The 23,504-nt window shown below is 42.4% G+C and overlaps 2 long non-coding RNA genes across 2 annotated transcripts; one reads left to right on the plus strand and one right to left on the minus strand.

Moving 5' to 3' along the window:
* Positions 1-4,135: 4,135 nt before the first annotated feature.
* On the minus strand, positions 4,136-6,298 carry LOC111940609 (uncharacterized). The gene is made up of 3 exons (XR_002869560.2): positions 6,257-6,298; positions 4,949-5,206; positions 4,136-4,309 (listed from the first exon to the last, which is right to left on the minus strand). It is a non-coding gene; the product is annotated as an uncharacterized LOC111940609 (long non-coding RNA).
* A 114-nt stretch (positions 6,299-6,412) lies between these two features.
* LOC147648418 (uncharacterized) lies at positions 6,413-12,452 on the plus strand. The gene is made up of 3 exons (XR_015280559.1): positions 6,413-6,472; positions 6,947-7,034; positions 8,638-12,452. It is a non-coding gene; the product is annotated as an uncharacterized LOC147648418 (long non-coding RNA).
* The last annotated feature ends 11,052 nt before the right edge of the window (positions 12,453-23,504 follow it).

Genomic DNA, 23,504 nt, shown 5'->3' on the forward strand with positions numbered 1-23,504 from the left:
AAATGTGAATTCAAGGGTAAGAATGAAAAGATCTGGAAATCAGGTCAGTGGCAAGCTCTTGGTTCCAAAGACAAGAATTTAAGAGTCTGCTTTCAGGAAATAAGGCAGACCTCACAGCCCAGTCGCAGCACTCCCAACCACAGGCAGAGTCCAGACCCATCTGAGGTATGTGTTGTCCAGCTGGGTCAGAACACACAATCCAAGTGTGTTATCCTGCTCCTGACTCTTAGCAGCACGAAAAGTAATGTATGTCCTATTATTTAGTTGTCTAATATAAGAACTGGGAAGTTTTCAGGCTAATAATTCTTCTGAAGTATGCACTATCATTAATTGTTGCAATTCTGAATATTCTTGTTAGCTATCAGCGTTTCTCATTCACATTAACTTAAGTTTCAACGTCATCTTTACAGCAAGGAATGCAGAGTTTTAATTAATACGGTATGAAAAGACATTTCCTTCCCTTTGTTCTGAGCCCACAGTAGAATTCAGCTGTAATGAGTCGACTCTTAACCTGCATTTCCTAAAACACTAGATTTTGTCTTTATTTCTGAATATATAATTCTAGAATCAGCTTCAGACACGTGGATCTCTAATCCAATTCATCCATATTCAATTACTGTAGTCAAGAGATTAAAAGGAAATTCTTTATCCTCTCTCTGATTTTACCACTCAGAAAGAAAGACCAATGGACTTTAGAATTTTGTTCCCACTTTTCCCTTCCCACAGCCTTACCCAGGCTAAAAACAAAGAGTGAAGTGAAAGTTTCCTGAGTTTGGTCAGTCAGCTACAGAACAGCTTATGACAAAAGAGATGGTAATTGGCTATGTAGACAAGACTGTTTATCTCATTAGAGAGCTCTTCTGGTTTAGAATATGCAAGGCTAAGAAGCAAAGCCAGTATAGCTGCAGGCAAGGATCAGAATCTTCCTAACTCACATCCCAGCTAACAGCCATAGGTCTGCCCACCTCTGTGTGTCTGTACATACAGGATCTCCTGCAGACTTCCCACTCCCATCAGGCAAAAGCATTTTTACTGCTTTCTTGGCAGCAGTCATACGTTCCTTGCTGAATTCCTGGATTAAGTGTATTTTAGTCAAGAGTGTAGGAGTAAATAAAAACATAGGGATTTTCTACTTTCTTTATGTTTATAAACACCATTTTCACATGCTAATTCTGATTCATAAATTAAGTGATACCAAGTCTTGGTGTTTAATCACACCTAGTTGTTTATAGACACAGAGTCCTTGACCAGATAGATCTAAAGCCTCTCATGTCTGTCAATGAAAAGAAATTTCATTTCTGACTGACAGAGATTATTAGTAGTACTGGTATCATTTTAATTACAGTATTACATACATTTTATAGGCAGAGATTCTGCCTTACTCTGCCTCATCCAGAGCTGTAAATCCTTCAAGAAACTCTATGTGTGTACATATGTATAGTGTGTGTATTTACATGCAATATACACACAAACACAAGTGACCTGAATCAATAGCCCTGGAACTTCAAAAGGCCACCACAAGCAACAACCTCCTGTCAAGTGAGAAAAGAAATACACAGGTGCAGAGTAATCCATGCAACTCAAAAAGTTCCCAGTAAGAAATCCCATAGGAGGAGCAGCCCAAGAGCTGCTGCAGAAGGGAGCCCCAACCTGCTACTGTCTTCTGGACACCCCAGCAAGTGCTTCTTATTGCCTCCAACGACAGTGCAAGGTGAGAGGCACGAAGTGGTTTCTCAAGCACCACAGCAAGCAATATTACCAGCTCTGTTGCACAGACAGAAAATTAACATGCGTGGTCCCCAGCCTGCCCCAGGCGGATAAACCTGCCGCCTGTCAGCTTGCATCCTCATAGGCAGGAGATAGCAGCTGGGGCAGCCGCCAGTGCACGCTGCCTGACAGCACCCTCTCCAGAGGCCTGGTATTATTACAGAGCGCACCTCTCTCTCCAGACGCTGAATTAACTTGTTATGACTGTGTGACAGCTCTGACGACTGCCCGCACGGATGCAAGGAGCCAGGGTCACATGCTGTTGCCTGCATGGCCTGTCACCAGCCGTGCCACTAAAACCAGACAAAACCTTGTCAAGGGAGATAAGATCCTCCAGAGGTAAGCGACTCAACTCGTGGCACAGCTTGTGAGGGTTTTGATCTAGTTCAAGGACAGTATCCTCTGACAGGGGAGCTGGGTGCAGATGGGAAGGAACACACACACGCTGGAGCACACACATGCATGCACATGTAAAGAAGAAGGCAAAGGCAGGCAGGTCCAGCTGATGGAGCACAGGCAGGAATGCTGGTGGGGGGCACAGCTTGCTGTCAGCAGTCTCATGATAAAAGGGGCAAGGGAAAAAGCTTCCAATTCTCCCTGCAAAATGACATCAAAAGAGAAGAAAAATAAAAGCATGTCCTCCCACTTTGAGGTTCTGGAGTTCTGGATGTGCCCAAAAATTAAGTTAGAGAGCAGAGAAAGTGAGTTTGCAATGAAAAATGCCCTGTTAAATTTAGCAGTTAGCCTCTGCTGAAGAAGATACCTCTGCTTATGGCATACCTGGCACAGCCCGGTAAACCTAGGTGAAAAATTGCTTAATATTAAACTTTTTTCTTCACCTTACTTCATGAGCCTTTACCTAAACATGAAGCCCACAGGTGATTGTGCTGACAGTATTTTCAAAGAGCTGCTACAGAGTACTCCCTGCCCTGCATCTCAGTGAGCTGCACTACAAGATAAGGAAAGAGTGGTAGGGCTAAAAAACCCACTGTTTCTTATCTTATTTTTATCTGAACTACAGAAAATTTCTGTTCTACTTGCTCTTCACCCTAAAATACCAAGGAAATGTGTTCACTCCCTGTGTTATTTGCCACAAAAATACTGGAGTCTGAGAGATACATGGCTTTTTACTATTCAAATGAAAACACTCAACTTACCAAGCATGTTTGATCAGTATATATGGAAAGCAGTCACTGGAAATAATGTATATTTTGGAAGTCACATTTAGTCCAGATATAGTCTCTCTGCTTCATATTTCTGCCATCACACAAAGAAGCCTCCCTACAGTCTAAACACCTAAGTAAACAGGAGCTTCTACTGCTTTACATTATCAGCACAGCACTAAATAACTGAAATATGCTGCTTTGGCCCACTAACTTTGCTAGAAGACAGATAGAGTGTTATTCTACAAAACACTTTTCCTTCTTATGAGCTTTGCAAACAGAACCTACCCATGGGAAGGGTGTTAGCACCATCCAGAGTAAATTTTACGTCTTCATCCCATCAGTAATAAAAACAATGTTTAAATGGACATTAACGTGTTAAAAAAGCAACCTTTGATGCAATTACCCTGTAAGTATCAGGGAGATGTGTCACTTAGAATTGGATGTAAGAGAGGATTTCTACACCTTTTGTGTCAGACCAGCAGCGATCAAATGTTATACTTTTTTTTTGTTTTACAGCTCCCATATGGAAATAGTTGCTGGTCTTATTCCCAAAAAAACATAGGAAAATGAACTCATTTGGGATACATTCTAGCATTAACAGGTTCCTCACTACAATTCCCACCTAGAAGCATTGACAGTGGGATGGCACAGGTTTATTTTGCTTTTCCCCGTACAATAGAATTTTCTGAAAACCTCCAAAATAAGAAAACTTTCAAAGCTTTATCTTCCATAAAATATAAAAATTTAATTGAGCAAGAAACAAGCCACTTTCTCCTTATTTTAAAAAAATGTATTTGGGAACAGAAGCCTTGTTTCTGTTCACTCCAAAATTAGTGGAATTTTTCTTTGCCAGTTGCTAGTTTTTCCAAAAGCTCAGCATGTAAAGAAGCAAACTAACATTAATGTCCATTTGCAAAGAAGTTTTTTACCTGTAGTAAAATATTTTCAGGGTAATACTGAAGATAGTATAGTACAGGAACTTGTAACAGCAACAAGTATGAACCAAAATCCAGACAAAAATACCTCAAAGACCTGAAGGGTTTTTTTCTGTTGGAGCTCTGTATGTGTGATCTTACAGAAAGGGAGCATTCCCCTGTTCCATAGCAAGCGGCAACCTCAGGCTAATGGCTAGCCTCAACTTAGAATGAAAGAAAAGAAAATGAGAATTAAACTACTTTTTTATGTCTATTCATTCTATTCATTCACAGGAAGCCTGTGATTTTCAGAGGAAAGTCTGATGAGCAGTGAGTCAAGAGTTCCAGAAGTAGAGGATCCTGTTAGCATGATTTTTTTTTCTCTTCTTCTTCTATGTGTTTTCTTCCATAGGCTTAATGAATTGTCATTCATATTTTTGAGGCACTTCTCATTCATCATACCTATCCAAAAGAAAAAGCATAATTTTCCATTGACCTCTTTGATTTTGACAATCTTCAGACTTCTTCTAGACTATAATATTCCTTTTGAGAGGAAAAAATAGTCAAGGTTATGTTCCTCAGTATCATGTATGAAAAATCCTTTAAAGCATGGGAACACAAGCATATCTCACTGAGAACAGTGTAACCAAAACCCACTCACTAACTTTTTCTGTCACTTTATCAATTTGAAATAATCATGGTACTCCTGATCTTTATTTAGTACAGAAGTGGTACAGAGTGCCTGGTCTGTAGGAGAGGCTTAGCACATCAGGTTCCATACAAATAGGAGAGGTTTAGTACATCATGTTTCATAAAGGGAGAGTTGTTCTCAGAGACATATAACCTTTTCATCTCTCCTAGTGATTAGTTGGGGATTGGTCCCTCCTACACCTCAAGTTCAAAATAACTTGAAATTTTTACCCACAAAGGGAACAGTCTCCCTGCCACCAAACAGTGACTAATTATCAGGTTATCTTTATCTTCAATTGTCAACTGTCAATAAAGTAAGTCCAATAAATAATAATAATAAATAAATATGCTTAATAATATCTAATGCTGAAAATATGACAGAACTCTGATCAACAACTTTCTCCCACCTACCACGGTTTGCAGACTGAATACACCTCTTGCTTTTTGTGTTTGCAACTTTGGAGGCTGTTGACTGAAGCAATTGAGAATTGTTGTAACAATAGTACCATGCAACACACTGTCTGTGAACTGCAGTATTAGATATGTTAGCCTCCTAACAGGACAGTGTGAGCACATGATAATGACCATTCAGTGAGATCAGTAGCAGGTCAGGTGTCTCTGAATCCCGCTGGAAAATAAGTTCATAGAGTTGAGGGCTTCCCCCTAGAACTGCAAACAAAAAGGGTAAATTAGGGTTAAAACTATGTGCTTGACATGATCAGATGGCTAGCAACACTTTGTCTAGGTCATTTAGGTCTTCCCTGGTGAGCTATCCGGGTGAATTTAAGGTGGTGTCTCCCCTTAAGAAGCCAAATAAAGGGACTAGATCTTGATATCTAATCCCCAACAGGGGTCTGATCCAATTAATGGTGCCCAAGAGCTGCTCCATGTCATTTAGACTCTTTGGGTTACTCTTTTGTTTGAGAATTTGTGGTGTTACAGTTTGTTCTGTAATTTTGTATCCCAAGTACTTCCATGGAGATAACTGTTGTATCTTTTCCCTGGCAACAATGCATCTGGTATCTTGCACTGCTGAGATGACTTCATTGGAAGTATCCTGTAGGGACAGGTGGTCCTCTGCTGCTACCAGGGTATCATCCATGTAGTGCAGGATAATGGAATGTGGACATTTCCTATGAATTGGAGAGGGGATTTTTGCCCCATACCACTGGCAGATGGCCAAACAATTTTTCATTCCTTATGGTAAAACTGTGAGTGATATCTCCTCAAAGGGGCTTGCCTGTTTATTGATGGAACGGAGAACAGAAATCATGGCACGTCATAAGGGTGTAAATGAATGCTAAAAAAGCAATCTTTTAAGTCAATAATAATTAACTCTCAGTCTTTTAGTATCATAATAGGTGAGGCTACACCATGCTGCAAGGACCCCATTTCTTCAATAACATCAACTCCCCTAAAATCTAGTAGGAGACACCATTTGTTACAACATGGTTTTTTTAATAACAAACTCTGGGGTATTCCATGGGCTATTAGTCGGCACAAGATGACCTGTGTCCTCCTGCTCCTTTACCAGCTGTTCTAGTGTGATTAACTTTTCCAATGGAAAGGGCCACTGATGCACCCATATTGCTTTATCTGATGTACAAGTCAATTTTAGGGTGTCATGCTCATCAGTATCCCGCACTAAAAATTTGTTTCCAGTTTTCGTCCCCATTGTGATAGAATGTCTCTCCCACGCAGGTCTACTTTGGCTTTTACCATGAACGGCTTAGTAGTGGCAACGCGACCTTTAGGCCCCTCAAAGTTGATAGGGTGGAGACTGCAAAAGCTGTCACAGTGGTCACCGATACCTCATAACGTGTCCAGAGATGGTACAAGGACCCAGCCCTGTGGCCAGTGTGATGTAGAGATCAGGGTTACATCGGCTCCAGTATCAGTTCAGTGAGGGTTACGGTCTTACCAAGATGTTTCAAGGTGCACACGAGTTCTGGTCTCCCATTGCCGATCATTTTTGTCCAAGCAATGAAAAAGGTGTCACAATCCAGCTTGGGCAAGAGAAATGCCTGCACAATGATTAGTCCTTCAGGGACGAAATATGGGGGGGTCAGGACACATAGCAAGTATAGTGATCTCTCGGGATGGTGTTACTGATAATACTGCAGGTGAAACATAAAGTCCCTCAGCACCAGCTCTACTCATCCGCACTATTAAAAACTCGTGTGGCCTAACTGTCCTGTTAATATGGCATGCTGAACTGAGTCCGTTATCACGACTGGCTGGGTGGTTGGCAGCTCCAGACGGTGCCTGGAGGCATTGCAGTGGGGAGGTCAGAGATGAGGTACTGCAGCTGTGAGCCTGCAGGCAGTTGATAGTCTCCAGCACAGGTGACAGGGATGTTTGTGTCCTCACGTGCCGCTGCCTTGCGCTCAGCTGGGAGTTTCCCAACAGGAAACCAACAGGTGACAGCCACACTCCTGCACTAGATGGAAACTCTTAGTCTTTTGGCAACGTCCTCAGTACCCACAATGTTTCAAAGGTAATCCCTATCTTGGCTTTTGGCAGCTTTTTGCAAAGTGTCCTTCCTAGCCACAATTGTGGCAAGTTCCTGGTTTCCTGCCCTGTTGGCTTTTAATGGTATCCTTAAAAGCTGCTAAAGTCTTCCTTGTCAGAATCTGTGTTTGTACTGCGGCAACCTGCTCCTGCTGTTTCCTGAGCTGCTGTTATAGCTTCAGTGAGGATCTGTGCCTGCACAGCACCATGCTCAGGAGCGGCTAGACGACTGCACATTTCAATCATTTGAGCAATGGTAGTGATTTACCAAAATATGGATATGATCTAGTATTACCAGTATCCAACTATAACAGACAAAAACTCTTTAACTGATTCGGGTTAAAAAGTGTGTGTTTATTGGCAGCGTTGGCTCGATGTGCAGGGTCGCCCCTTAATTCACATGGCCCCGAATACAGGTGAATGCAGGCTTTTTATTTACAAAAGTATTGAATACAAATACAAATTCATAACCCAGTTACCACCCACTCTCTGCTTCTCATGCTAATTAGAAAAAAGCAATTAAGCATGTGTAGTTTGTCCTTCAAAGTGGGTCTGTGGTCTTTTTATGAGTAGGGGTCATGGGAGGGAGGAAGGGATATGGCTCTTCCTCATTCTGACCTTTCTACCTTTTCAATACAAAGTGGCAAATGACCACCTGGCCGTGATCCTAGTTTCATGCTTCCAATTGGTTTCTGGTTTGTATTGTCTTATGTTCTTGATGTTCCTCACAAGATTCCCCGTTTCTCATTACAAACCTAGCTGAACAAACATAAGGTTGACAGACAATTAGTTACTGGCTAATGATTAGCTCCTAATTCTAGCAGTGCCTCTCTACAAGGATTCATTTTTTATTTGATTTAACAAAAATTAATTTTAATTAAGGCCTTGAATTTTCTAATATCTTAAATTCTTCAAAATTTATGCTTCAGTAGGCTCGGGGTCTAATGAAAGTGCATGCAATGCTTTCTTGCATTCTGGATTTACATTAGAAATCACTAGCCGTTTTAATAATTCCTCTGCTGCCCAGTCCAGAATAACTTGTTTGTCTAGGGCAAGCTTTAGCCAGTCTAAAAATTTTGTATATAGCTCATCAGGGACTTGTCTTACGTCAGCAAAGTCAGGTTTGGTCTACTCCTGTCAGGGGCTTGTAATAACAGTTTCCTGGCCGCATCCTTGATGTCATTAAGGACAGGCCTAGGAAGGTTTTTCCGCTTGTTCATCTGGGTCTTTGTGAGCCCCCTCTCCCGCCAGTTGGTCCGAGGTTAGCTCTGCCCTTGCTGGATCCCCCACATAATCCCTTAATAACTGATTTAACAAACGCTTCCAAGCTGGTTCCCATAGGGAATATTCCATAGGGGACAATGAGGTGGTCATCAAGTAGCACATATTGTTGCCACATGTGCAGCAAGGGTGGCCTGCACCAAATTGCCAAGTATGGCAAGTCTCTCCCATACTCCTGCGTGGCTTTGCATAGTTCTTTGACCTCTCCAAAAGCTAAAGGCTCCTACTGGGGATTAGCAACCCCCTCGTGTACCAGACAGGCATCACGCTAAGCTTGGAGACTAATTCCCATTCCTCCTCTTTCACAGCCTCCCTCCTTATCTTTTCCCATGGATCTTGGCTGGGACTTGGTGACCAAAGGTCTTCGTCTGATGATGAAGAGGAAGAGAAATAAAAGGAGGACTCACTTGGCACTGCAAATATTTCCTTGTGGCCTCTTAGCTTTAGGGTAGGCCTTAGAACAGACCTCAGTGCTGGTGACCTAGGCACCATCATCTTGGAGGCAGGCCCTTCTGGAACACAGCTGGGAGAGGTTCCAGCCTCCTCAGAAGAGGTGTGGCCTGCTAGCCTGATGATGTCAGGGGAGGAGTGGCCCAAAGTGGATGCGGCATGCCGCAGGGTAGATAGGGCAGAGTTGGAGACAGGATCTCCCAACACACAGAGAAGTCAACAAGAGGGCTGGGAGTTAGTAGACTTTTTTAAATGGCCATCATCCTTAAAATGGTGGTCGTTACTCAGCCAGCAGCTAGAACTCATGGACTGCTTGGTGTTAATTATAGAGGAAGGATGAGGGGAATGCGAAGGTCTGGATAGGAAAGAGCAGGAGGGATGCATGATGGCTTGGCCTTTGCCATCTTGGGCCGCAAGTGAGGAGGTGGAGATGGACACAGGGTGACAGATCCATCAGCCAAACCATTATTTTCTCTGAACCCACCACGGGTACATGTGTTTGCAGCTCCAACACCATACCTACCTCAGGGGTAATTAAAGGAATGAGGGGGACGGAAAGAAGGGTTGTCAGTCCTCAGCACTTCCAGATTAGCTGGTTTTTTCTCCCTCTGCTTTTCTTCCAATTTTAACATTTCCATGATAAAGCGAAAGATGGGGAGCGGCTCTTGCACAGTTCGGTGTCTTTTGGTTGCCAAATTATACAGTTTCTTGACTACTAAGCCCCAAAATAATAAAGTAATGGCATTGGGCACAGTAGTGTCTGGAAAATTTTTGAAGGCCCATTTAATGATGCTTTTTAACTCATGCTTTTCTAATTTCTTCCCCTGGGACACCAATTTCAACTTAAACTGGCAATAAACACCCTTCTGTCAATAGTTTCTTGCCCATCATGAGGCTTAGTTAGGGCATCACATGTAGGGATGATGGATGGACTATCCCCTCTCCTCTTACCTGCATTACCTGCAGGTCTTCTCAGGATGATTAACCACTCCACCAAGAGTCATCCAAGGAATGTTGTCAAGCCCTTACTTTTCCTCCAACTTCACACTCCAGAGAGGGTTTGCTTACCAGTCAGCTTCCCCTGCTGACACGATCCCAACAGGTCCCTCAGTCCGAGGGTCCCTGTTTGGCTGCCACTTGTTGTGGCAGAGGATCTGCAATCTCAAGACTGGGCCAGCCAGGGACAATAAGAGAAGGACAGGCATGATTTAGTGACCCAAGAAGTAATAGTTTAATAGCAAAAACAACAAACATGTAACCTGAACAGCCGTAGAGAGTGCACCAAATAGGCGATGGTCAGGGTGCTACAGCAACTTATGTAAACTAAGTAGGGGCAGAGTCTGAGTGTAAGAGTCCAACAGGTAAGGTTGACTAGGAATAATGAAAATAATGCAGCAATCATAAACCAGTAACAATAGAAGAAAAACAAACTTTCTGGTAACATTTACATAAAAGCAGTTGGGGGCAATGTGGGTAATACCTTCCACAATTACAAGGGTTTTTCCCACAGCCTTCTGTCGGGGTTTTTATCAGCCTCAACAAAAGGCTGTGCCACTTCTGGACACCAGTGGCAGGAGTAATACTACCCAGGTTCTCTACTTATATCTGGGGGCTAGTGCAGCTCTCCTAGAATATAACTGCTCCTTGCAGCTTGAGGAATGAAAAATCCCAATTCCATTTTCATTTCCATTTCTCATTGCTTCTCATTGCTTCTGCAGTGAGAGATGGAGTTCATTTTCTTCAGAGCAGCCCAGAAAGGGCTGCTTTTCTCATTTGTGATGAAAACAATCCTGATAACAGAATCCGGAGAGCTTCAGCTACTGGCGAGCGGTGCCTGCGCGGTGCCGAGGCTTTCCTTGTTTCTCATGCTCCCTGTGCCTCCCAATGAGCAGGATCTGGGTGGGCAAGTGCCTGGGGGGCGACACAGATGGCACAGCTGACCCAAATGGACAAGGAGATGCCCCATGGTGCTCAGCAAGTTCCAGGAAGGAGGCAGGAGGAACAACTGGGCTCACGGCATGAGTTCCCAAGCCAGTGTTGAGTGTGCTGAGGCTCTGCTTCCTGGGGAGTGACCGGACATCCACTTGCCCAGGGGAATCCCTTGTTCTGCTTTGCCTGCATGTGCAGCTTTTGCTTCACAGGTTAAACTGTCTGTGCCTTCATTCATGAGTCTTCTCCCTTTCCCTGTATTTCATTCCCACCTGGCAGAGGCGGGGAGTGAGGGAGTGGCTGGAGTGCTGTTTGGCTGACAGCTGCAGCCAGCCCACCACATATGTACATATGTACTCTTTCTTTCCAGGAGAAGTTCCTAATAACTATATTTCTATATTTTTTCACTTAGAAGAAAACAAAGATAATCATTATGGTTCCAATATACTATTTTGCATCTCTTTTATGTTTATATAGTGAAACTCTGAACATGTATCTGCTGCTCACAGTCAAAAACATTCCTCACAAACTGCTTAACTGGACACCTTTTTCTTAATACTTATTTTTTAATTCAAATATCTTTAGGAATTATTGTCCAGAAAAGTCATTAATAAGGCAAATTCTGTTCTTGACCCTGGACACAGAAAATGGAAAGTTTACTGCATTTTATCTTTCTGTCTGTCCTGGGAGAGTTCAAAGGAAATTTGGGGAAGGCACCATAGTTAATTATTAAGTTTATCCCAGTTTTCAGCATGAGGGAAGGCATCCAGACATGGAACTTACCCAAAGTGCTGATGTTCTGCTTCTATGTCCACATAACCCTCAGGCTTTGCTCTGATTCTGTGAATAAATTTTGTAACATGGCTTGCACATCCAACCATGTTAATTTTGCAAAAAAATTTGATATGAAATTGCCTTTTTTGATACTGCTATATTCACCTCATGCAGGTAATGTTACACAATTGTGGTTACACAGCCACAATTACACCATTAGGACTGTACACAATGCAGAATGCAGATGCTTTGATTGGGATTTGAGGTGTTACTTTGAACCTGTGCAAGTGGGGGTATCCCTCCATGAGCATTTACAGCAGAGCAAGAGTGGGCTGCTGTGCCTCAGCTGCCCACCATCAAGATCCCTTCTGTGACAGTTTCAGAGAGGATAGAGCAGTACTTGATACATACTAAAGTTCCTCTTCTTGCTGTTCTGGACTGTTGAATCATGATCTAGCCAGAAAAACTCCTAGGGCTGCTATAAGGGAGAGTAAGATTAATAGCTGGTGTACCTGTTTGGTTGTTTGCGTCTTCCCATACAGCAAATCTCTGGATAATGTTACACTGTTAAATTGCTTCAAATCTTCTGACCCAAAAGGGTGCTTCCTAAGTGCTCTATTAAAAGAACTTCACATGATTTTTTTTTTTTCTTTTGTGGAAAAGCAATCTCATCAAGGGTCAATTCTTTTTGTTATCTCATTAAGGCAGGGAAACCTGAAAACCACTGCCAAGGTGTGTCACCCTGCAAATTAAACCGTCTGATAATGTTTTCATAGTTCTAGTTACTTTCTCATGAAAGTCCTATAAATATAAGTTGTTTATCACATTCCTTCTAAGACACGTTTTTTGATGGACATTTTGCATGACCAGTGTGCTTGGGAAGGTGGCAACTTAATTATCCAATCCCTGATCATTATCGAGAATCTATAAATACTGGAGTCAGAGAATAAAACATGTTTTTTCCTTCTGACTGAGAGTCTTTGTGTGAATCATTTAATGTACTTTAACAACAAAGGTGTCCACTGCTACAGTATCTTGGCAATAATCCTTTTTCAGCATATTTACACTATGACTACTTACTATGATAATACATGACCACTGTGTTGTAACCTGAACTAACCAAATCAATATGGATGTACTTCATATTCAAGTTCATTTTGTAATTGTACTTGCCAACACAGGATTTTATGAACATAGACCCTAAAACAATTACAAAACATATAAAAATAATACTTTTTACATTTCTACTCATACTAAAGACTCCTAAGCATCTGTGTTTCATTGGATTACATTACAAGGTTATATGTATACTTCAGGGTTACCAGCAGGACACATGACTCTAAAAAAAAAGCCATAATTTAATTATCCCTATTAATGAAATTCTCTAGATTTCAATCACTGTGGAGCTTTATGGCGAACTTCTGAATATCAAAATTTCTTTTGCACAGCTGAGCCTTATTCAGATTCTGGCCTTGATGAAACTCATTTCAGTATATTAGGCATAAGAATTTTAGATCATTCAAAAAGGAAGTGTATTGAAAAATAAAGTAATTGTTACACCATTATATGCTGGCATAAAGGATTCCCAGCATGAAATATATTAGTTTCCTGTTATTATAAACTATTACAGAAAAATACCACAATTTCCAAGTAAACTTAATATTTGATGGTATCCAAGCTATTTCAGGCTCAATAAGCACAAGTGCAAACTTATCATAATATAACAAACGGTTGTCATGGTTTAAGCCCAGCTGGGGTTTAAGCACCACACAGCCACTTGTTCAGACCCCTTGTCTCCCCACACATGCCAGTGGAACGAGGAGAAGAATCAAAGCGTAGGTTGAATGTTGAGATAATAACAGTTTCATAATTGAAAATGATGTAGAATACAACAGTAATTTATAATTATTATGATAAAAAAGAAACAAAAAAGTGATGCACAATGCAGCTGTTCACCACCCACTGACTGATGCCAGACCCTGCTTCCCAAACCCAGATCAGCCTGTCCATCCAGGTAACTCCCCCAATTTACATACTGGGCCTGACATTCCATGGTGTGGAATATCCCTTTGGGGAGTTTTGGCCACCTGTCCCAGCTGTGCTCCATCCCAGTTTAGTTTGTGTATATCCTCAGTGGCAAAGCATGAGACAAGGAAAAATAAGTCCTTGACTGAGGATAAACACAGCTTAGCAAAACCCAAAACATCAGTGTGTTATCAACACCATTCTCATTCTGAATTCAAAACACAGCATTTTAGCAGCTGCTGAGAAGAAACTCTGCAATGGCTGAGACCAGCACAATGGTTAAACAGTTACAGTTGTCTTTTATGTTTGTGAAATAAGACCTTTTATGTCTTCTAAAAAGAAGAGAGAAGAAGAGCTAATAATAATGCACACACATACACAAACACCTCCTACTTCAAAACAGAGATATATGCCAGTATTATATTCATATCTGTACAGAATATTCAATTTTCTACCAATTTTGAGACCCAAGATAGGAAAAAGTTCTCTAACAAGCACCTTTTACAAAAAGAAGACAGTAGAGTTCTGCTCTTTTTCATAGTAATCATATTTCCAGAACCTTATAGTGCTTAAGTTGTTTTGAAGCTATATATTGCAGTCAGCAGCAAGGTCCCCATTCCTCCTCCACTTACACTATTATGCATGTGCAATTCATAAAATATTTACATATGTTGCCTCTTTTTTGGTTTTGGAAAGCAAAATAAAAATAAACCATAAATTTCCTAAATAGCATGTGTATGCAGAAAAACATATGTGAGGTAGGGTAATTAGTTTATCTTTTATCACCTTGTTGGTAAATTAGGAGCCCTCTCATAACATCTTGATTATGTCTGCAATTATCTGATACCAAATGTTGCATCAACCATCTTTCCACTACTTTTATTCTCTTTTTCTTCTCTTCCTGTCTGCTCTGCTTCTTTCCTTAGCTTTTTAATAGCTTATAACCATTCCTTGTTGCATACTGGCTGAGAGAGCTCTTTCAAGTCCCAGGTGCAAATCAATAAGTTATAGTGATTCATAAAAATAAGACTGTCATCATTATTGTTCAGTTATTGCTGTGTCTGAGGAAAGACTCCTCAAGTGCTGGAGTTGTCTTCACTAATATTTATAATCTGCACTGAACACTGATAATGAATGAGTGGGTGTACATTCGGCTGAAATGCAGTGGTATTTGATTTATACTAAGTCCAGGTCTGATTGTTAAAGCTAAATCCATTAAACTGTCTCTTAGATCTGCCTTAATGTACTTCCCTGCATACAATAGAGTTTAAACATTACTTAGCTTTTCATTATTGGTTGAATATTTGTCTTTATTAGATCATTCTATGAAAATGGGACTTGGGGTATTTTGAAAAACAGCAGTTTATTAAAGCTTCACTTGTCAGAAAAAAATAGCAAAAAAAACTACCAGCATGTTTGCTAAAAAATAATCAGTTGATGCTAAAAGTGTAAGAAATTCCAAATATTCGACCCTAGTTCATAAACCCAAGATGCTCAAGGAAGAAATACACACTTCATCTTGGGGAAAAGAAATTCAGAAACAGTTTTCATTTTGAAGGAAAATATATACTTTGTTTACCTAAGCTGTCACCTTCTAAGTGTCTCCAAGGGGGGAAGTTTTTTCCTCTAGCTCAAAATTGCTCTCTCTTTAAAAAAAAACCCCCAAAAAAACCCAACAAAAACTGCAGCATTAAACAAAAGTGTAAATGGGAAACATAGGGTAGGAAGAACACAGAGAACACGTAGGAAATAATCAGCTTCCAGCTCAGGTTAGGCATATCTGCAGAGGCCACTGAGTATTAAATACACAGACTGACTACAGCGTTTTTTCTCATCCACAAGAGTTTTCCATTCACAGTACATACAAAGCCAGCCCAGGACTGACAAGTCAGTCTGGGTTGAATTCCTGATCCTGTCTCCATGCATTTTTCTTACCTGTTGTTGGCTACAATCAGTTAGAGTTTCTCAATCACTATTAATCTATTCTTTTCAACTCATTTTGCTCAGGAAGTAAAGCCTCAGTAAAGTCTTGCAGGCTTGACATTATCTTAAGATTGGTCAGCCATTATATAGAATGCAGCTCATTTACAAGCAGATAATCCTTATTTTTTGGTGCAGAGAACATTAAACAACATACTTTCTCTCCTTATATTCCCACTGTTCTGCCAGACAGATATTTAACTCCCAAAATTTCTCTCAAGCCAGTAGTACCATCCTCTTCTCAAACATCCTTGGGCTCTGATATTCTAGCCCTCTCCTCTCCCCCTTGCATTTTCTTCTCTAAACTCATACTACAGAGCTTCTTCACCTACTACCAAATACCAAACAGCTTTGTACAGAAGGGGGGAGGGGGGGGCTTGTGCATTGTATGCATTATTACTTGCCTGCCACATGCATTAAATAAACTAATTTCACAATCTAGTAATCTCACTGCTGTGCATGACTTGTTAGTGTCAGAGTTGTGTCTTTCCAACAATGCAAGATCACTAGAAGCACAAGTTTATCAGCTCCCTGAGGGTTTCATCTTTCTAAGGGTTAGCAAAACCCACATGATATTTGGAACACTAGAGCTAAAAACTGTCAGTCTTTGAGGATAGACCTGGAAGTCCCATGCACATGACAAAGCCTGGACACATGTCAAAAGGCAGCTGCTGTGCCTCAGAAAGGATAAGATACTTGTGCAATTTTTACATTGTCCCTCACTTGGAACTCTGTCCAGAAATGCAGTATGGATCCAGGTGCATAAACAGCCGCAAATTACAGAATCACAGAATCACTTGATTGGAAGAGACCTTCAAGATCATCCAGTCCAACCCATGCTCCAACGCCTCAACTAAACCATGGCACGAAGTGTCACATCCAATCTATTTTTAAACTCATCCAGGGATGGTGACTCCACCACCTCCCCAGGCAGACCATTCCAGTACTTTGTCACCCTTTCTGTAAAAACTTTTTCCTAATATCCAGCCTATATTGCCCTCAGCTCAGCTTGAGACTGTGTCCTCTTGTTCTGTCAGTTGCTGCTTGGAGAAAGAGACCGACCCCACCTGACTACAGCCACCTTTCAGAGAGTTGTAGAGAGGGATAAGGTCACCTCTGAGTCTCTTTTTCTCCAGGCTAAACAACCTGAGCTCCATCAGCCATTCCTCACAGGGTTTGTGTTCCCAGCCCCTCACCAGCCTTGTTGCCTCCTCTGGATGTGCTCAAGCGTCTCAATGTCCTTCCCAAACTGAGGGGTCAGAACTGGACACAGCACTCCAGGTGTGGCCCCACCAGTACCAAGAACAGGGGAAGAATGACCTCCCTGCTCCTGCTGGCCACAATATTCCTGACCCAGTTCAGGATGCTGCTGGCCTTCTTGGCCACCAGGGCACACTGCTGGCTCGTGTTCAGTCTGCTGCCACCAGTATACCCAGGACCCTTTCTGCCTGGGCACTGTCCAGCTGCACCCTCCCCAGTTTAGAGCACTTCAGGGGGTTATTGTAGCCAAAGTGCAGGACTCAGCACTTGGACTTACTAAACTTCATCTTACTGAATTCCACCCATGATCCAAGTGTTCCAGGTTTCTCTGCAGAGCCCTCCTACCTTCCAACAGATCAATACACACTCCCAGGTTAATTTCATCCACAAATTTACTGAAGAAAGACTCAATACCCTCATCCACATCATCAATAAAAATACTGAACAGACCTGGCCCCAGCACACAGCCCTGAGGGACACCACCGGTGACTGGCCACCAGCTGGGTGCAGCACTGTTCATCACCACTCTCTGGGCCCAGCCATCCAGCCAGTTCTTAACCCAGCTAAGCTCTTAACTCTCCTGTCTGAGCTGAGAGTTGCCAGCTTTTCCAGGAGTATGCAGTGTCAAAGGCCTTGCTGAAGGCTAGATAGACAACATCCACAGCCTCTCCTGCATCCACAAGGCACGTCAGCTGGTCATAAAAGGAGACCAGGTTGGTCAAACGTGACCTACCCCTCCTAAACCCCTGCTGGCAGGGTCTGATATCCTGGCCATCCTGTACATGCTGTGTGATGACACTCAATATAAACTGCTCCATCACCTTACCAGGTACTGAGGTCAGGCTAACTGGCCTATAATTATCACAATCCTCCTTCCCACCTTTTTTGTGAATGGGTGTCACATTGCCCAGCTTCTAATCATCTGGAACTGTTGCAGCACGTGTTTGTTTTATTAGTCTGTAGGTTGTTGTTCACAGTTTATTGTTAATGGTTTATTCCTGTGTTATCCCAGTTCCTCCCAAGTTGGTTTATCCCTGAATGCTATCCCCTCCCCTGAACTGCACTTCATTGTAAACCCAATCCTTTTTTCCTGAACCCTCCTTGCCTGTCAAGGCAACCCTGCCCCTTTTCCCTTTCAATCATTGTAAACCCTGCCTTTTGCCCTTTCCTGTCACTCCTGCATTGGGGCAGCCCCTCACCGTACCTCCCCCTTTGGAAATCCCCTAAACCTCAATGCCCCATTGGCCCATGTGACCTATCCTCTCCGCCCCTACATGCCCATTGGTCTTGACATTGTAATCCCTTCCCCATACTCCACCCTTACAGGTTCCCTATTGGTTGTTCAGTTGTATCCGCCCCCTACTTTGTTGTGGTACAAAATCCCAAGCACAGCCGTGTTTGGGACTCTTTGGTCCCTGACTCCCTGCAGTGAATAAACCTTTTTTTTGCTGGAGTCTCACACTGAGAGCCTCCTCCTCCTCCTCCTCCTTTATCCACTCCTTGACTGTGGCTGACAATCCTGCCTGTTGAGCACAAGGCGCAAAAGGTTCTGCCTTTGGTGCTGATAACACCAAGGTAGTTTCCCACACTTGGCACAGCTGCTGGTGTGCTCCCCTGAGCTAGCCTGGGCTCCAGCAAAACCGTGTCATGAAACCTCACCAGTGAGCCAGGACTGTTGGTAAATGATGGAGAGTGGCTTTGCCAGCTCATCTGCCAGCTCCCTCATCACCTTGGGGTGGACCCCATCTGGGCCCATAGGTTTATAAACATCCAAGTGCTTCAGCAGTTCTCTGACTGCCTCCTCCTGGATGGTACCTGCTCCCTGACACTGTCTACCAACCCAGGAGGACAGTTACCCTAAGGACAACCTGTGTTCCCACTAAAGGCTGAGGCAAATAAGGCATTAAGCACCTCCACCTTTTCTCCATCTGCCATTACTAAGTTCCATCCCATATCCAGTAGAGAACAAAGTTTGATCTTACCCTTCCTTTTGCCATTAATGCATTTGTAAAAACATTTCTTATTATCCTTTATAGAAGGTGTCAAATTAAGTTCAACTGAACTTTGGCCTCCCTAATTTTTTTCCTTTATGCCCTAGCAACCCCTTTAATACTCCCTGAGAGACCTGATCCTCCTTCCAAAGATAATACATCCTCTTTTTATTTCTAAGTTCCTTCGAAACCTCGTTGCCCATCCAGGCTGGATATTTGCCTCATTGACTCATCTCTCAGCACACGGGGGCAGTCTGTTCCTGTGCCCTCAAGATCTCAGTTTGGAAGCACACCAAACTTTCCTGGACTCCTTTGTTTTTAAGGGCTGCTTCTCAAGGAACTCTCTAAACAAGACTCTTAAATAGCCTGAAGTCTGCCCTCCAGAAGTCCATTATAAAAGTCTTATTGATGTTCCTCTTGATTTTACCAAATACCGAGAACACTCTACTTTTATGATGACTATGCCACAAGTGGCCTCCAACCACCACATTTCCCACCAGCCCATCTCTATTTGCAAACAACAGGTCTAACATAGTCCTGGTGGGCTCACTCATGAGCTGCAACAAAAATTTGTCCTCCACACACTCAAAAGAACTTCCTGGACTGCCTCTTTTCTGCTGTACTAAGTTCCCAGCAGATGTCTGGCAGGTTAAAATCACCTAGAAGAATAAGGGCTGATGATCCTGAAATATTCTCCAGCTGCTTATAGAATAAGTTGTCCACCTCTTCTTCCTGGTTGGGTGGATGATAACAGACTCCCAGTAGGATGTCAGTCTTCCTCTCATTTCTTACCCACAGGCATTCAACCCCATCATCATTAGTTTCAATACACATGGCATCATAAGCTTCCCTAACATAAAGGGCCACCCTTCCACCTCTTCTCCCTTTCCTGTCTCTGCTGAATACCTTGTAGCCACCCAGGGCTGCACTCCAGCTATTTGAGTCATCCCAGCACTTTTGTGTGGCACATCTCTGAGGGCAGGGCACAGCATTTGCCTGCTCCTGTTTGCCACATTCCCTAGAGCCCTCTTTTAATCACGCCACTGCTCGACAGAGGAAAACAATTATTACAACATATTTAGAGCAGATTTATGAAAGTTCCACAGATTATTTTTGCATTAATTTTTCAGAATTTCATTCTTTTGTATTCTTATATTCTGATCTCTTTGGAGCCCAGAACAGAACAGAACTCAGTTTTCCACACGTGGAGGACCATGTCAGCCTGTCTGCACAGGCAGCCTGGGTTTTTTGCCTTTGTACCTCTGGACTTGGCCAACATGTTAATATGTCACTTTAGACTGGCAAAAAGCTTTGGATATATTTGAACTCAGTTTTTTTCCTAAAGTTAGGAGGGAATTTCCTTTAAATCTGTACCTTAAAGCTGGTTCGGATATAAAGGGCTATGAAATTATTTGTCTTTCTTGCTATAAAAAGATTTTCAATTCTAGTGCATATCCTTCCCTATGTCTGACAAAAGACCATCTTCAAAGGGAACATCTTGTTTTCCTAGCTGGAATAGGCTTTGCTGGCTCCTAGAACTAGCAGGTAAAAGGAATTTCCAAGTGATGTAGCTTGTTTGCTGCAAGCACAAGAGGCTCCTTGCAGATGAATATTGTTTCTTGATAGTATCATAAACCCTGCTGTAATCTGTCTCCCAAAGAAGACTCGGTAGCATTGGGTGCAATGGTAAGGTGATGCTACCTTCCCAAAAGTGCCTCCAGGGAGGAAGGCATCTGGGCAGGCTGCAGTCACACTCACAAGCACGACAGGACAGATGATCAATGGTGGACAGCCAGGAAGGGTCTTTGTATGGCGTTCCAGTGGGGTTTATTACAGGCACACACTGAAGGGGCCCTGGAATAAAGACAGGGAACACTGGAGGGGCCAGGGTTATATGTATCACCCTTTGAGGGGGTGGATCTGAGGGTCAGGGTGCAATAGGAACAGGGTAAAGTGGTGCATAGGCAGGGCCAGGGAAAGGGAGAGTCAGTGGGATAACAGGGGGGAAGGGTGCAGCAAACTGGGGCCAATGGGGAAACAGGGAAGGGAAAACTTTCTAGAGGAAAGGACAGAGAAGGTAAAAAGGGGAGGGACAGCCAACAGGCCAACTGGGTACATATAACTGGGATATGGTGAGGTGGTGGTGCAGGAAACCATGGGCCCCTGGCTCCGGAGCCTCCACAAGACTCCAAATTCTGCAAATCATTGTGGTGTCTGCTTAGTGGCAACTGGAAGTGCATTAAAACATCATGCTTTTATAATTCATAATCATGAGATCTGCTGGTATACTTTTCTTTTGATTCACTTCTATCTTTGATAGAGTTTACAGAAATACTTATCACAAAAAGTAAACAATGTAGGTGGCTAGAAGAACATGTACAGAAATTTACAAACATATTGTACTTTTTTTTATTGTTTTGATTTTATCTCAGAATTTTCTCACTTTTAGACAAAACAACAAAAGTAAAATAGAAAAAAGTAAAGTAAAAAAAACTACTTCATCTCCTACTGGGTTCCAAGACAGGTAACAATTAATTTTGTTTTGGAGTTAGGGGTTTTTTTTTATTTTTTTTTGTTAGAAAGAATATTTTCTGAGTTCATTCCACTTAGAAGTAGAGGGGAAGTGATATATAATGTCCATATCATAAAAAATCCACAGTAGATGCTGACCTTGGACTTTTGAGAGTACCACCATTTTTTCCATGTTTGCCTGGCAAGGTTTTAGTAGTGGGAGGAGCTACAGGGGTGGCTTCTGTGAGAAGCTGCCAGAAGCTTTCCCCATGTTTGTCAGAGCCAAAGCCAGATGGCTCCAGGACAGACCAAACATATCAGCGACAGAGGTAGTACCTCTGGAAGAATATATTTGAGAGAGAGGAAAAAACTTGCTATGCAGCAATAGTCAAAAGAGTGAGAATGTGTGAAAGGAACAACTGTGTAGATACTCAGGTCAGTGCAGAAGGAGGGGTTGGAGGTACTCCAGGTGCTGGAGCTGAGATTCTCCTGCAGCTGTGGAGCAGTCTGTGGAGGTCCATGGGGTGCACAGATCTACTTGCAACACCTGGAGAGCCCAGGAGAACACAGGAGCAGGTGAGACAGTGAGGAGGAGGGAGCCAAGACAATGTGGGATGAATTGACCACAACCACTGCTCTCTGTCCCCCTGTGCTATTAGAAGAAAGGAGATGAAGAATTCAGGAGTGAAGTTGAGCCCAGTAAGAGGGGAAGGGTGGGGAAAGGGAGTTTTATTTTTCATTACCCTACTCTGACTTGATGGATAATAAATTCAGCTTTTTTCCCCACATTTGTTGTGTCCATTACAGTAATTGCTGAGTGATCCCTCCCTCTTCTTTTGTTGTATTTCTCTCCCATGCTCAGGGGAGGAGGGGAGAGATAGAGCTATTTTAGTGTGCCCCTGCTGTTCAGATGGGGTTAAACCACACACTTGGCTCACCTCTGATGTCTGACTTCCTGCATCTTGCTTTTCAGTATTTACCACAGAAATGTCACACCAAATGTGCCAGGGGATTTTGATGTTCCCACAGCATATTTTGCCCTGCTGACCTGTGCCCCACGTGCCAGCTCAGCTTTGACTAGGTAATCATGAGGTTGCATGGCCATTCCAGCCTATCCAAATTTACCAGATTATCTGTTAATGGACATATGCCTAGGAAATCCTCCTCTGAGCAGAGACCAGATTTTAGAGTTCCACAATTCCATCCTAATTCTCAATTTTATGATTATTACTACCCCTGTTAAAAAGCAGAGGTATCCTCTTTCAGACATACTGATAGCCAGTGCCTAGTGTGAGAAAAATCAGGTATGTCTTATTACAAGATCCGTGATAGCACTTCTTAAACAAATTGTACCTTTATGAAATTAACTTAGTACTAGCAATAATTTAGATCTGTTTGCAGTACTGTGAATAGAGAAAAGTGAAAGCACAGATGTCAAGAATTAAAATCCAAGCCAAAAAACCATATAAAACCTGTACTATTATCTCACCCTTGTACAAGATTCCTCTAAGGGAATGTCAAGGTTCATTAATGAGACAGTGGAAGAAACTTACCATGACAAGTTATTTTGCCCACAATTAACTTGCACAGGGAGTCATGTTTGACTTGGGCTGTGCTAATTCCCAGAGAGGTCATGGGTTCCCCATCCCTGAAAGTATTCAAGGCCAGGCTGAATAGGGCTCTGAGCAGCCTGGTCTAGTGGAAGATGTTCCTTCTTATGGAGCTTGATGATATTTAAGATCGCTCCCAACCCTAACCATTCTGATTCTATGATGCCATGATTTTGCAGTAATCAGTCTGCTGCTCCTACATAGTGTGCTTCTGTAAGGTCCTTTAATATCATGAGCATAAAAACACTCGTGCTTCCACATCTGGGAGATGTTTAAAAAAGGAAACTTTCCATTAGGTTTTTAAAAAGGAATCATCTTTCTATTAGGTATGCTCTTTCTAGCTGAACACATACTTGGCATCTTATGGCTTGATCCGGTTTCCAGTGAAGGTAATAGTCTTTCCATTTCAGTGGTAGGCAAAATAAAATTTTAATTATCTTTCTATGGAAGAGAAAACACTTGAGGCTAATGAGTAATAGGAGTACCTCATATTTCTGTGTGCCCTAGAAATCCCACTACAGTAAATCGCCACAATATGTTTCCCCATGCTAAAACTCTGCAGAGCAAAGTAGTTTTCTTTGCTTATTGTCACTTGCACCTTTAGGGTCTGGACACATCCCAGAGATAAGCAAGTTATTAGAAAAG

This window comes from Cyanistes caeruleus, chromosome Z (genome assembly GCF_971803275.1).
Source record: "Cyanistes caeruleus chromosome Z, bCyaCae1.hap1.1, whole genome shotgun sequence".
NCBI lineage: Eukaryota > Metazoa > Chordata > Aves > Passeriformes > Paridae > Cyanistes > Cyanistes caeruleus.